The 14,302-nt window shown below is 41.1% G+C and overlaps 1 protein-coding gene across 2 annotated transcripts in view; it reads left to right on the top strand.

The window, feature by feature from the left end:
* flrt1a (fibronectin leucine rich transmembrane protein 1a) overlaps window positions 1–14,302 on the top strand; it is an 80,258-nt gene that overhangs the window by 15,551 nt on the left and 50,405 nt on the right. The window contains exon 1 of one of the 2 annotated variants that reach the window (XM_074672959.1): window positions 11,614–11,839. The exons of the other annotated variant lie outside the window; for it this stretch is intronic. The gene's annotated coding sequence lies outside the window, so the exon portion shown is untranslated. Of the gene's footprint in view, window positions 1–11,613; window positions 11,840–14,302 lie in introns of those variants that run through there. 2 annotated transcript variants of the gene reach the window in all.

Below are 14,302 nucleotides of genomic sequence, written 5' to 3'. Positions count from 1 at the left end.
CTCGTCCATCTGGGTAGCAGCTCTTCGGCTTTGTTTTCAGAGGCGGCACCTTCAAAAAAATTAGCAGCTGGTGATTGGACGACTGTTCTGATTGACACACTCACCACAGACCAATCCACATCGAGCCACGGTATGACGTAGCTTATGTGCGCCGCTGCTGAGAAATAATATACGAACAACTACATAGGGATGGGTACCGAATTGGGTACTTTTATAGGTACCGACCGACTTCTGTCAAGTACCAGATTCATGTAAAATCTAAAGGTACCATGTTAAGGTACCTAAATGCATCCTCGTGACTGTGAAGGAGTGAAAGAATAGGCAATTTTCCATTCTGGACATGAACACAGCTTTACTTTATCAAACAAATTGGTATTTTTTACCACATAAACACAAAAAAGTACTGAAAATTGTTACAGTTGAGTACCGGTATTGCCAAGTACCGGGTATTGGTACTGTAATGTATCAAATGTGAAAGGTACCCATCCCTACAACTACAGGAACACGAGAAACAGCTGTGATAATGGCGTTAGACGACTGCTGCTGTTTTTGTAAAGTCAACTTAAGAATCAAAGGAACGCTGACAAGTATGAAAGTCTGCTGACATCACGTCTTCTCGCCCGCCTTTCTTCCCTGATTGGGCAGGTTAGAATTTAGCCGAGTGAAATCGTTGGTCATTGAAGCCTGGCAAGATGGACCTGCAGGAGTTCAGAAACTGAATCAGGCAGGTCCGTCTGCTCTGCAAGGCTAGGAGGTCCCCCTCCCTTGCGTCAATACTGTCACCCCTGTGTATTAATATCCATCTGCAAAAGTGGCCCTGAGACCTAATCCAGGTTTGATGATAATGGTTTATTGAACTACTTAATACCACTTACTGTTGGCTGTAACCACACCCAAAAAAAAAAAAACAACCCTTGGCTCTCTGTTTAACCCTTGGACGAGCGCCTCCCACAACTCTCCCAAAAAACACGCACTACACACAGGTTGGCTGCTGAGCCACCCATCACTGGTGATGCATTCACTGAACCTTGTAATTCTCAAACCCAAAATGACTCATCTTAACAGAGATGAGTTACAGAGTTATCTAACGCATACAACCCACCCAGGAAGTTGCAGTATCACTGTTGAGAATCAAGAGAAAATATGGAGGAATTGGAGATGCTGGCAGGTTTGATAAATTAATGTTGCCGCCCAGCTAGTTGGCACCAGAATGACAAGTTGAAAGAACCAATTAGTTATAATCTCTGTTAACTACACCCTACACAACTCCAGATGTAACTGAGCGCAGATATCAGTCCTGGGTGCTGTTGGTCATTTAAAAAAAAAAAAAAAAGTTTTTCATGTTTTTTTGGGGGAGGCTTTTCGTGCCTTTGATCAGACAGGACAGGACAGTAGATAGAGCAGGAAACACTGCAAGAATGAGGAATGACATGTAGGAAAAAGGCCACCGACTGGATTCGAACCTGGGGCCACCCATATGAGGGCAGTTCTCATTGAGTGTGACCTAGACCACTAGACCATCTGCTCTCTGAGTTTGGAAGTATTTTGATCTGGGAAAAATGAAGGATACAGCTGTGTTTGGTTAAACTAGCAGACTAGCACTAACACTCATCTGGAGCAATGTGTAAAACCACTTCAAGCATGTGGAGGTTAAAGCACAAAGCTAATGTTAGCCACACTCGCCAGAGCCACAAACTGATTTAAACATTGTTGACACACAGAGGGTGTGATCCCATTGTTTAATATTCTGTTGTTTTCCACCTTTTAGACTAATTAGGTAGTCATGATTAAGTTGCCTATAAAACACATACGATGATTAACTTTAGTTCCATTTAGATTTTTTTCTGTAAACTTTAGAGATTATTTGATATTTCATGACTAAAGGGTGTGCGGCAACAATTTATAATAAGATAAGACTACAAAAAGTTACAATTTGGTCAAGTATGCTCAAAACTACCTGTTAGGGTAAGAGATAATATGGTTGGAGGTCACAAAAATATGATACAGTGCACTGCTTTTTTCTGACTTGAGTTCAAATGCATGTACTCTGCTTTATTTTAATACTTAGTAACCCTCTAAGCACAATAGATGCTGTGTCCTCACCAACACCTGATGCAGCATTTTAGGGAGCACCATTATCAACATATGCACTCAGGTTACTCAAAATAAGTCAGCTTCATGATGATGAAGATTTTTGGTGACCCTCGGAGACCCCAGCTCCACTATTTCTCCATCATGTCAGGGTGGTGACTCACGTACCAGAGTTGTGAGGACAGCCTCTGTAGCTATCTTGGGTGTTTTGCCTCCAGCTGCAGCGCCTGGTGCCGGCTGAGTCAGAAGTGAAGCCGCATTTCCAAGGAAGCTGAGGTCAAAGAGGTGCTGGAGATCAGAGTGTCCTGTCCACAGGAGCTGGATACAGATTGCAGTGGACAAAATGGAGAACACTCTTCACCGATAGAAGCTCTGGCTTTTTAAAAAATGATAACAAGGTTTGGGTAATTGGAGCAGAGGGGGTTAAATACCTGAGGCGACTCAAAGTGGCTACATTGAGAGGACACATCAGTCTGTCTTAGCCAAGTTTAACTGACACGCCCTGTCACTGATGTGATCGCCAAATCCCACAATGTTAAGTCAAAATTAACACAGAATCAAAATCTTTGATTCTGCCATTTCCACTGCGTCTCTTGTTCTCACAAGGACTTAATTCTCTATAAACTACATCACCCAACCTGACGCCACATCAAAACAATATACACAAACTTGGCATCCAGAAAGGGTTATATAAAAGATAACTAAAGCTCCACATTTCAGCTGTTTCGAGCACTGACCACACTGTCACATCCGACAGCTCCAGAGTGAGAGTATTCTGGTCTGGGTAATACCATGATAAACCCTTGAGTGCACTCATTGGGCTAATGCATTAAGAAGCACGGTGCTGTGGGCTGCATACTTAGCGATTTTACCATAAACATGACAAATAGTTTGTCATTTTCCTCCTCAGATCTCCCTCTCTCTCCCTTTCTTTCTTCCCCATCAGCATTGTTTTCTCCTTTCTCTCTCTGATGTCGACCTCTCTCATCTTTGGAGCCATGTTTTGTGGTATCATCAGAGAGACAAACGAGAAACAAGAGAGGAAGAAAGCCTCGGGGCCCTTGTCCTCACATCATCACCATTCCCTTTATCTCCCCCCTCCAAGCCGCCCCCCACTCGTTTCCCCCTCCATCTTTCTGTCTTCCTGAGTGACAGCTGGCAGCCAGTAGGGTACAGTGGGCATGCCAACCCAAGTGCAGATATTTGCCAACTGACTTGAGAAAATACACATTTGAACGTGACTCATGTGTGCCGCTGCTGCTACTGCTGCTCTCTTTCTGGATGGCTCAGACACACGATGCAGCGCGCATTACACTGGCTGCTGCCCACAGAGCTTTGTGGTCATTAAAACATGCAACAGTACGTTCACAGAAGGCCCGTAAATGAATCCAGAGGGACAGGCTCGAGGCAGAGGCCACACAGGCAGCTGCCATAAAAACAAGCAATGAAAGCTGCAGCACTGGGAGAGGAATTGATTAGAGAGAAAACAATCAGTCTTGGTCTGATTTAAAAAATATAAAGATTGATTGACAACCTTAAATCCATCCCTCATATTTTTTCCTTACTACATGCTAAATATTAGAGATGCTACGATGCCGTTCCTTTTTTTAACTAAGTGATTCTGATACCAAGACTTGAGGATTAACTGAGACTCACTATGCCCCAGAAATTACAGCTTTTATTTCACAGCTGTAACAACATTTTTGGTCTTGGGTGATTCATCCAAAAATGTATGATGTATGGATGAAGTTTGTGTGATGTCATCCATCTGATTATGACACAGAGTTTGACAGCACATCATTGATGGAAGCCATATTGGAAACGCCAAACTGAACACTATTTCTGAGGCAAGGGGAAACATCCGGTTTAGAAAAAAGAAGCCTAAGAGGAAGTGCTAAAAGTTGCTAGTCATTGCAAATTCTGCATGAGGCTTGTATGGTACTTACACACACCAAGCCAAGAAAACAGACTTTTACAGCATTAAAGGGGTGTGAGGAGTTTGAAAGTGGTCTTAAAGTCTCCCTTCTAGATATACGCCTGATTGTAATCCACACTTGAAAATGAGTTCATCAGCACCAATATAGTTGGTTACAGGTTATTTGAAATTGCTACTTCTTAGCTTCCAGTTCCGGTCGACCAGGACTGGATTGATTTGCGGCATGTCTAGGTCTCTATGACAACACCACGCTGGCTGACGAAGTTTAGTAAAGAGAAGAGATAAAACACAGAGATCTGTGTTTTTCTCTGCTGAAAACGTTTTCTGTGATTAATTTTGTAGTGATGGTGGACACAGGGGCCTAACTGTGACAGAAAAAGGACAGAAGAGCAGAAGAAAGATAAAAAGGAGACTGATACAGCCCGAACTAAAGGCCTTTAGCTTGGGCTTTATAGCTAACACAGGGGCTAAGCTTTTTGTGCGAATGTTCATTCCAGCCCACAGTCAGCAGTTATTCTACAGTGGTCTGTTCAAACTTGAGAGTTTATCAATAAAATGAAGAGTGAGGTTATGTTAGCTCTGCTTGGTAGATGACTGGCAGGACATAACCAGGATTAACACATTACAGACGTTACACATTACTAACATGTCTTAGAACACCTGACTGCCAGCTGTGTTAAATATAAACAGCTACTAAACTACTTACAAACTGACAATGTCAACTTGTTGTCACGTTAGCTTACAGATACGTTGGAGCACCAGGCTAACATTTGCTACAACAACGTTTGCTTGATGTTAGGTTTCAAACCATAGCGCTACGTAACTGTACTGATAAAAACCTTACCTCGTCACGTTGGATCCAGTAAAAAGTTTTCTTGAACGAAAATATTTTGTTTTAATCTGATCTCCATTTAATTACAAAACAAACACATGCCTTGCTAAAAGTAAGTAATGACAGTTTGTTGAGACTCCGGGCCACAAGGTGGCAAGGGAGTGCAATCAAAACAGATCCTCCTCATAGCATCTTTAAAAAGCATATCAACAGCCTGGTTCAAAAATTGCTTGGGTCTGAAACGCTAGTTTTGCAATCGGCACATACAGCTCAGCTCACGTGACTGATGGCGCCCTATAGCTGTTAGAAAGGAAGCTCAAAGCCTGTGTCATATCAGATGTGGCTGCGTCTGAGGATTGATTTCATTTCACTGTATCAAGAACAGACAGGTGACATTGTGGAGACTAGGTCTATGTTATATACAGTCTATGTTCTGAGGTCTAGTGTATGACGACAGAAAAATGAGCTTTTTAGACTCTTCAGTTTAAGGTACTTCTGCAAAGGTGTCATATTTTAAGATTGGGGCTGTCGCTTGAAGGAAACCTGTTGCAGGATGCAGAGTGATGATGTAATAGATGATTTGTCGCTACATAAACAAATAACTGAAGTGTAAAATGACAAAACTTTTAAAACTCTGGTATATTACCAGTATTCAGCTCTCAAAAGTTATCATAGGCAGTGGTTTATTGTTAGCGTAAGAAGTGTGCTCCATTGATATAAACAGGGTTGACCTCAAAGAACAGTGGAGCTTTCACACACTGTCATAAACTTTAAATCCTGTTCATCACTGCTCTGGTCTTTCACTAAGCCTAAAGTAAAGTTGAGTTTCTCTGACCAAAGCAATTTTCATCAGAAAACATTTGTGTTTCTGCCAATTGTGCTCCAGAATCAGCCATGATTAGAAAACACATCCAGGAGAAAAATGACTCCTGCTGCCTGCTGACTTACTGTTCACTGCCAAACTTTACCAGCAGATCTAAACGTGGACGCTTTCAGGTGCCTGATGAATGTCAAGTTGGTGTTTTTGTGAAATAACTGACCTGAAATTCAGTAAAAGGAAATAATGAGTTTTGTCGCTCACAATCTCACTTTACTTCACGTTCACAAGGAGGCATCAATCCTCACAGTGCCCTTAAGAAGAAACACACTGTGGCAACATGTAAATCTTATCATCTTAACTCTTCAAGGACTCAGAAATTTGCCACCACCAAAAAGTTGGCAATAAATTCTGTTTTGGTTGCTGAACAGCGTGCAGGAGTGATCTTGCCATTTTTGACGGACCAGCCCCTCTCCTACAAAACAGTCCTCTGAAATAATTTTGTGAAGTAGTTTTCTAAAAATGTAAGTCCCCAAAAAAGAGACTTTACTCCATAAAAGTGCAAAGATTGCAACCAGCAGTCTGCTAAAACAGCACAAATGGATTTTTTTTTACACTAGATAACCACCAACCATGACACAGAAAATGGCTCATTGTAGTTCACGATTTTGGCAAATCATATCGTCCTGCTGGACACACCTCTGACCTGAAAGCTGCTTCCTACACCACTGGTTTTAATTGATATAACAGAAAAGAAAGTGTTGAAATGCTATGAAGAAAACTCGGTACACTAACATTTTCCTGCTTTAAAATGCAATCACACTCTTCACTGTTTATCTCTGACACAGTCTTGAGTGGTTGCTACAATATTTAGTATTTCAGTTTAGGTAACTGTTTTAAGAAGAGAACAACAAGTTCACTTTTCAAGGAGGTCATAAATTACATTACAAATTGGTGCGATGATGGTGATGAGCCAATCCCCAGCGCTGCTCAAAATGCAGTATCTGATCCATTTCCAATAGCGCTATTAAAAAAACTCCTCTGAAGAAGCTTCTTCAGCCAAAATGCCTTTCTTGTTTGTTTTGGCTGCAGCGATAATTAAGCTTCCCTATTTTGTTCCTGTGGCTGTTTTTCCTCCTTCTTTTCTTCCTCTTGAATAAAAAAAGAGGTGAGTGCTTTTGCCTTTAAATCCGAGAGCTTCACACAGCAAAAAAGAAGACATCTCCTGTAATGATTCTGCAATATGCAAACAGCACCTTTTATTATTCAAACAGCGAGGGCCGTCCTGCTCTCCCCTGTGCAAAAACACTCAGTCGTATATTTAAATGTCCAGCTTTACACTGTGTATGGAGCTGCTGATACTGAGCTCAGACTTAGAAGTGACACAAACATGCAGAAAGAACGAAAGTTGCCGTGATTATTCTTTTATAATTCCAACAATTTGCTTCTTTTTAAGGCCTCTTTAACAGCATGCTGCTTTCTTATTTATACTCCCGCTCTAAATGGGAAGTGACATTTGGGTCAGGTTCTCGGGTTTACGCAAACAAAATATCTGAGCTCAGAAATTCAAGGCTCGATGAGGATATTCTTTTTGTTTTTATAATTTACATGCAGATTCAAGCAACAGTCTATGGAGACTCAGAATCAGAGATTGCAAAGACGAAATCGACAAGAAGCATGATTATTTAACACACATAAAGAGGAAAAGCAGACAGTATACTGCAGAGCAGCATGCACACACTCACACAGAAATCTGCACACACACACTCAGTATCAATGTGTAATCTGGGATTATTCTAGTACAGAAGGAGGGCATGTCCAGGAGTGTAGCGGCTGAAAACACAACACAGAAAAAGAAAAATAGGCGAAACACGGCTCAGACTTGGACCTTGAGGGATAAAGTGAGACAGGCTGTAATGAAAAATCAGGGATACAGAGATTTGTTGTTTTGCTTTGATGGAGAAGACAGACACAGGGAGAGAATCAGGGTGTGAGGCAGAAACACCACAGACAATAATCTGCTGGAAACATGAGCAGACACTCTCTCTGCCTCACACACACTGTACTCTTTACATCTGATATCTGTGTGAACGCTGCTCGTTTTTTAGCACCTGCGAGAGGTGTCAACATCCAGCAGTCTAACACAGATCATTACTACAATACCAGCTGAGACAATTGTATAATTACCAAAACAAACAGAGGAGCAACCGCAATGCCTTCACAATACAGAAGGCACCATGTGTCTCTGCATTTCACGAGACATCTGATCAACTGGTTTGGAGGACATAACAAGCCGACTGGAGGCAGTTTGTGGGAGCATGATGCGTTTTCAGTATCTGAAACAGAGCTTCAGTTATAGTAATCCATTGATTGTTAGGGTATATACTGTTGGTGGTTATGCAAATTAGATTTCTGACACGGCGAGCAGAGAGGGGTCGAATCTCTGCCTGCCCATTCACAATACATCATCCTGCTTATTACCCATCTACCAAGTTAAAGTGCAAACATGTTGATACAAAATACATAATAACTGTTTTAATAATTTAAAACTCTAAAAACTGTCTCTCTGACTCAACAGCTGGTAGCACATCCAACAGGTTATTTTCAGTCCCCTTGTGGGACACATTAGCCAGCCTATTTATTATGCATCACGTTAAACTGAACATTTCCATTAAAGTTAACATTAGATGAGGTGAACGGGGCTTCTGCAGGAATATCCAGGAATATTTATGATGACATTTCCGTCCTTTTTCTGCTCACTTTTCACTTGGCAGACCTTTAAATCACTAATGAGACAAATGTCACACCTCTGAATATTGTCGCTGTTGTCTGGATTGCAGGACAGGATGTTGCTCCACTCTCCTCTATCAGAGAGGGCTGGGGTCCAGTAGCTCCTCAGACTGCTCTCACATCTGTGCTGCTAACTCATTATTTCCTGATGACTTGTATGACAGAGTGGGCCCTGGCGTCGCTTTTGCTATTGAGAATTGATTACTGTTGTTACGAGGGTCCGACCAATCAGAATCAAGTATTTCCCACAGCAGGGTAATGAATTAGGATAATGGCTTTATTCATTTTGGAAGCAGATATACTCACTGTGTAATCTTGCTTTGTATAAAGTGGTTATCATGTGGTGATAGAAAATGCTTTTCTGGCAATTTGCTTTAAACTGAACTACTATTACAGCAGTAGTTTACATAAGAAAGGTTGGACAGTCAACAGCTATTCATTATTTTTTCTCCAGCTCAGAGACAATACTTGTGTCTTTCACATCATCACATTTTATCTCTGTTGTTGGTTTCCTTTAAACAACCTGAGCCCAGAGTAAAAAGGTGGCAAAGTGGGCTGTAATGGACTGTCACGATGTGGCCACAGGAGATCTGTGTTTGTATAATCCTGTTTAGAAAGATCTGAAATAAAAAAGGGTAAAAAAGCAGAAGTGTTACCTACACAACTTACACACCCCTGAGACTGAACAGATTGTTTTGATGTGATACATTTGAAAACAAGGAGACAAGAAATGAAAGCACTAGAGATAAAAATAAAAATGTAGAGGCTGCTGTAAATTACTGTAACTTATTGACTCGCAGACCCTTCAGTTTCGGTCATACATATCAAAGAGATGTAAAGAGACAAAGAAAATGTTGACACAAATATGTCAGTGTTTGCTCTGCTGGACTCATTTCTATTGAGGAGTTTAAGGATTAAGAGGAAATGAAATGCATTGTAGGCTGTGGTCCTAATCTGCAGCCTCTTTGGCGAAATGACACACCAGATTTTTTTTTATCATCCTCATGAAATACTTTTCAAAGACTCTCAGTCTGGGTGTTATATTTTCAGAATGTTACCCTTGTCTTTTGTTACTATGTGCATTCTTGGCCCTATCAGAAAATATCCACCGCACACGTATTGTAAAGAGAATCACTGAGCCACACTGTGAGCCACAGTGCTGCATTTTTCCTCCTCACTACCCTCTGATGCCGCTCCGCCCTTCAGTCATTTAAGTCACACTTAGGTTTCAGTGGTCATTGGGATTTCTTTTACGAGCCAGATGATCAATCAATCCCGTAATTCAATCCCTCGGTCAATCATGTTTAAATGAATAATTCACCAACCATCACAGAGAGCTCGGGGAAGCAGCTCACCAGCAGCGCGCTGTTTTCATTCAGCGAGGAGAGCCGAGTGGAATCGGTCCAAATAAACCAGGATGAAATCAAAATGTATAAAAGGAAAAGAGGAGACATTTGTGCATTGCTGAGTCATGTATTGACAATCTGGGCAATGTGAGCAACATGTTACCAGACAAGCATGAAACCGTCCAACTGAAGTGAATACTGAGGATTTCAATCTATGGGTGATATATGAAAAGAGACAAGAGAGAAATCAGAGCAGCCATTATCATGTTTTTCTATCATGTATGGCAAACACAGATATATGCTGTTGAAAATCTGGTGCGCTTTCTGATACAGAAAAAAAATTATCTGATGCTGGCTTAGCCCTTAGGCTTGAGTAGTGCTCTCTCAAATAGACTGAATGATGTCAGGAGTGCTGTTTTCAAACTCATGTACAGACTATTGGGATGACACAATGCAATGAAACCATCATTACACTGCTAATATGTTGTTATAAAGCTGTAAAATCAGCAGATGTCAATTTCTGAATCTCATTATCTGACTATCAGACCGTGAAAAAGCAGCCAGGGGAGTTTAGGGGCTGTTTACATGACAATGATCTTAGGAGAAACGCAAAAGTTTTGCCAGATGATAGGCCCAACTCTACTTCAATGGAAAGCTACCAAAAGCGGCTTCTGGACAAGACAGCACCAACTACAGGCCTGACATGCTAACTACAGCATGCAGTCTTCCAAACCGCCTACTACACTAGCAGGACCTACTATTTTGGCTGAAATTCAGTATAGTAGTAGGTAGTATTTGAAAACTTGCAAAATCTGCAATACACCAAAAATCCCTGGATGTCCTACTGATCCAGGAAAATTTCTCAGTATGCAACGGACCAGTCTACCTGGCATACTGTTTCCCACAATGCATGGCTCTAACGCTGTTTGTCTATGCGGTGGCAGGTTTTTGTGAATTATCGCCATCTACTGGAATTAATCAGCATTATAATAACAACACAGCACTAACATTAGACAGTCCATGAGATACAAGTAAAGTGATGCGAAGAAACACCTGTAAATCTTGTCACTTCCAGCTGTAAAAGAGGTGTTTCCTTCTTTGAATTCATTAGCCCATACAAATCACTTGTTCACTTTTTAAACCATACGTGGATTATATACAAGCGGTTTTTCAATCAGCTGTATAAAATAAAAATCCCTTTCAGATTTACGTTCAGTAAATGATATAACTTATGGTGTAAGATTAGAAATCGAGAATGATGATTCTGTTTTATATGATTAACAAAATAACCAACTGCCAAGATATTCCAATTGCTGGTTTTGTATATTCAAATAAAGGCAAAAAACCCAACATAATCTAGCTCCACCTTCTGAGACTGAATACCGGAGTAGTACTACAAAACAGACCCAACAGAACAGACATACTACAAGCAAAAGCAGTAGGTAGTGCCTACTACATACTACATTCACATGTAGTATGTAGTAGGCGGTTTGGAAAACAGCCATTGTCATGTAAATGGGGCCTTAGTTTACACAGTTCAGCAAACAGACTTTTGGCCATGTCTTCAATTTGTACACGTTACCTTTGAGTTCTGTCCATAACCGTTGCTCTGCGCTGCGTCATTACTGTAGTTTCTGTTCGGTTTGTTTGTCTTCTTCCTTTTTGTTGGCCTATTTAGCGGTTGGCGACTAGCTGAAGGTGCATTACCGCCACCTACTGGATTGGAGTGTAGGTTACCTGGGCCGCGGGGCTGTATGCGTCACATGTAAACAGATCAGCGTGGCGGAGGAGAAGCTGAGCCGGCAGGTGAGGGAAACAAGTGAACACAGGGATAATGGCAGAGCCGAAGAAGCCGTTAGTCCAAAAAACCCAGAACTTGGGAGTATTTCACGCTGTGTGAAAGCACACAGCGTGTTAATTGACGAAAAGGACCTTGGATGACACGGCAGTTTGACTTCAGTGACCCAGCTCTTAAAACACTAACATGTTGGTCTCATCGATGACGAGCCGGGGAGCTCAGCAGAGAGGTGAGAAGCTACAAAACCTTAGATACACTCCTTCATATGTTGTGAAACGCATCTCTTTAGGACTCGTTTAGACTCTTTATTAAATAGTCACCACGTTTGAAAACCACGAGGAGTTCATTAAACCAACGTTAGCATTAGCATTAGCTGCAACAGACAGTGGTAGGGCTGAGGGGTTGTACTGTTTGACCTGCAGGTGAAAAGATTGAGGACACATTTTTATTTATTTGCCTTTTTGGCCTACTAAGCTCTTAATCTGATAACAATATATTTTCTGTTATTTTGCCCATACTGTTGATTCTTCAACTGACAATACATTCATGTCATTTGTTATTCTTTATGAATTTGGCATCTAAACTATGTTCAAATATGTTGTTTCTTTATGTCATCAAGCAAACAATAGTCATCAACTAAAATAAAAATGCATGTTTGGTTTTTCGAATTTTACTTTTCCTTTGCATTCCCATCCTTTTTTTGATTCATGGATTAATCTTAAATATAATCGTCAGAATAATCAAGTACTAAAATAATCGTTAGTTGAAGCCCGAGACCTGACTGTTGCTCTGGTATTGAAGAAAATAAGTTATGATATTTTGTAGATCTTCTCCTCTAATACTCCTCACAAACAAATTGAATTGAATTTGATAACATAATCATGTTATCAGTAAAGGAGAGGAAAAATAACTCAAGTTATTAAACCATCAGAGAGTTTAAATTGTACAATTGTGCAGTCAAAGTCGAATATGCCATTGCTGTCACTGCAAGTTTGTACCATAAGTGCAGTGTACAACAGAATCATGAGTTTGTGCTCTGCATGCACATGTTCTGCTAATGTATCCATCATATACTGTGTATAAGATGCTTATATAAGTGCCAGTCAGCTGGAACGAATCACTCATCACTCTGCTCGCTGCAGTCAAGGCTCAAAGTCAAACTTTCATAATTGCCATCCTGAATGGCTAATTAATGCTGTTGTACAGTTTCATTCGGGAACGTTTAATGAACATATATTATACACGTTACTAAACCCTGTCTGAAGGACCCTTAAGCCTCACTTGTAATCATTTCCTGTTCAGTGTTTTATCAAATAGAGATGTGGGCTCACACCTTTATTTTATGTGACATTTGCAGTAAAGATTAATGCTTCTTGTTTGGAGTCCCTGCGTGCAGTCAGCTGTGGTAATTACTATGTTAAAGCGGCAAAAACATTAATAATTTGCCTGTGCTAAACTTTGCAGCGGTACAAGACCGGAACATAGAGGCAATCAGACCAATCTGTTGCACCGCCCACACCGGGTCAGATTGCAGTGGCACATCAGCCGCTCGCAGTGTGGACGCCCCGTCAGGGTGCAATAAGCAGCCGCCCACACAGACAGGGCCCAGATGGACAGGTTTACTGTTTCTGATTTCCTGCTGCTGAACGCTCCCCTCTCTGCGCTTCAGGCTTTGTGCCTCGTGAAATGAAGTGTGATGATCAATTGCAGTGAAAATTTCTCAGAAGGTTTTAAAATGGAGTTCAGTGGCCCCCTGACTGCCTCCTGAAATTTTTAACTTTACCCCGCGCTGAAAGACAAATGGCCGCCCTTTCATGGAGCAGCCTCAAGCAGTCTGATTGTTAATACTGTAGCTGCTTAATATTACAAGGAGAGCTGTTAAATATATAAACACATTACAGTCCCTTTTTTGTGATTTATGAGCTTTTTAGAAAATTGCATCATATCCTTTCTATACAAGTGCTCGCTTTCTCTATTTTCTGACTAACAAACAGCACTTTTTGACCCCTGTGGGAGTCCTTTTGTGTATTTTTTACAGTGCCACAGTTTTCAGACCCATAGTAAGTCATACTGTGATGGATCTCCTCCAAAACACACACTCTCTGAGAATAAAGAATAAATTGGTTATCAAAAAAAAAATGCCAGGAAAACATAAATTTCCTGACATTGAGGTTATTGGCTATGTGACTGCAGAGAAGGTTTATGGCTGCGAGCTTTTCACAGGCCAAAAGGAGACAAAGGAAGCTAATCCCACTTAGAACGGTAAAATCTGCTATATAGCTAATGAAGTATTATACTGTGGTCAATGAGGTAGAGGAACTGCAGAGTGCCCACACACTCTGAATGTGTGTGTGAGTGTGTATGTCTGGGTGTGTGCTTTGTTGTAGGAGTGGGGGTTTGTTTGCAGGAAGGTTGCGGTGATAATGCTGCTGCCATCCACCGAGGAAGTCTCTGAAAGGGGAGTGAGCAGGAGCAGAGGGAGTGAGACTTCAGAGGAGAAAGAGAAAACGTATAAGAAATAGAAAGTGAATGACATTTAATGGAACATTAATTATGAAAGTGATTTCTAGCACAGAGTTATCGATTCTGTATTAAAACGGACAGTGTGCCTCCATCTCCTCCCGTTGTAAGCAGTGAAGTCAGAGTGCTGCCTCAACGGCTGCTGACATATTGTGCTGGAGTCGTATTTTGG

Source organism: Halichoeres trimaculatus, unplaced genomic scaffold, assembly GCF_033239565.1.
Source record: "Halichoeres trimaculatus isolate MK-OKI-2021-1 unplaced genomic scaffold, fHalTri1.1 fHalTri1_scaffold_6, whole genome shotgun sequence".
NCBI lineage: Eukaryota > Metazoa > Chordata > Actinopteri > Labriformes > Labridae > Halichoeres > Halichoeres trimaculatus.
This window is presented reverse-complemented; position numbering and strand designations above follow the sequence as displayed.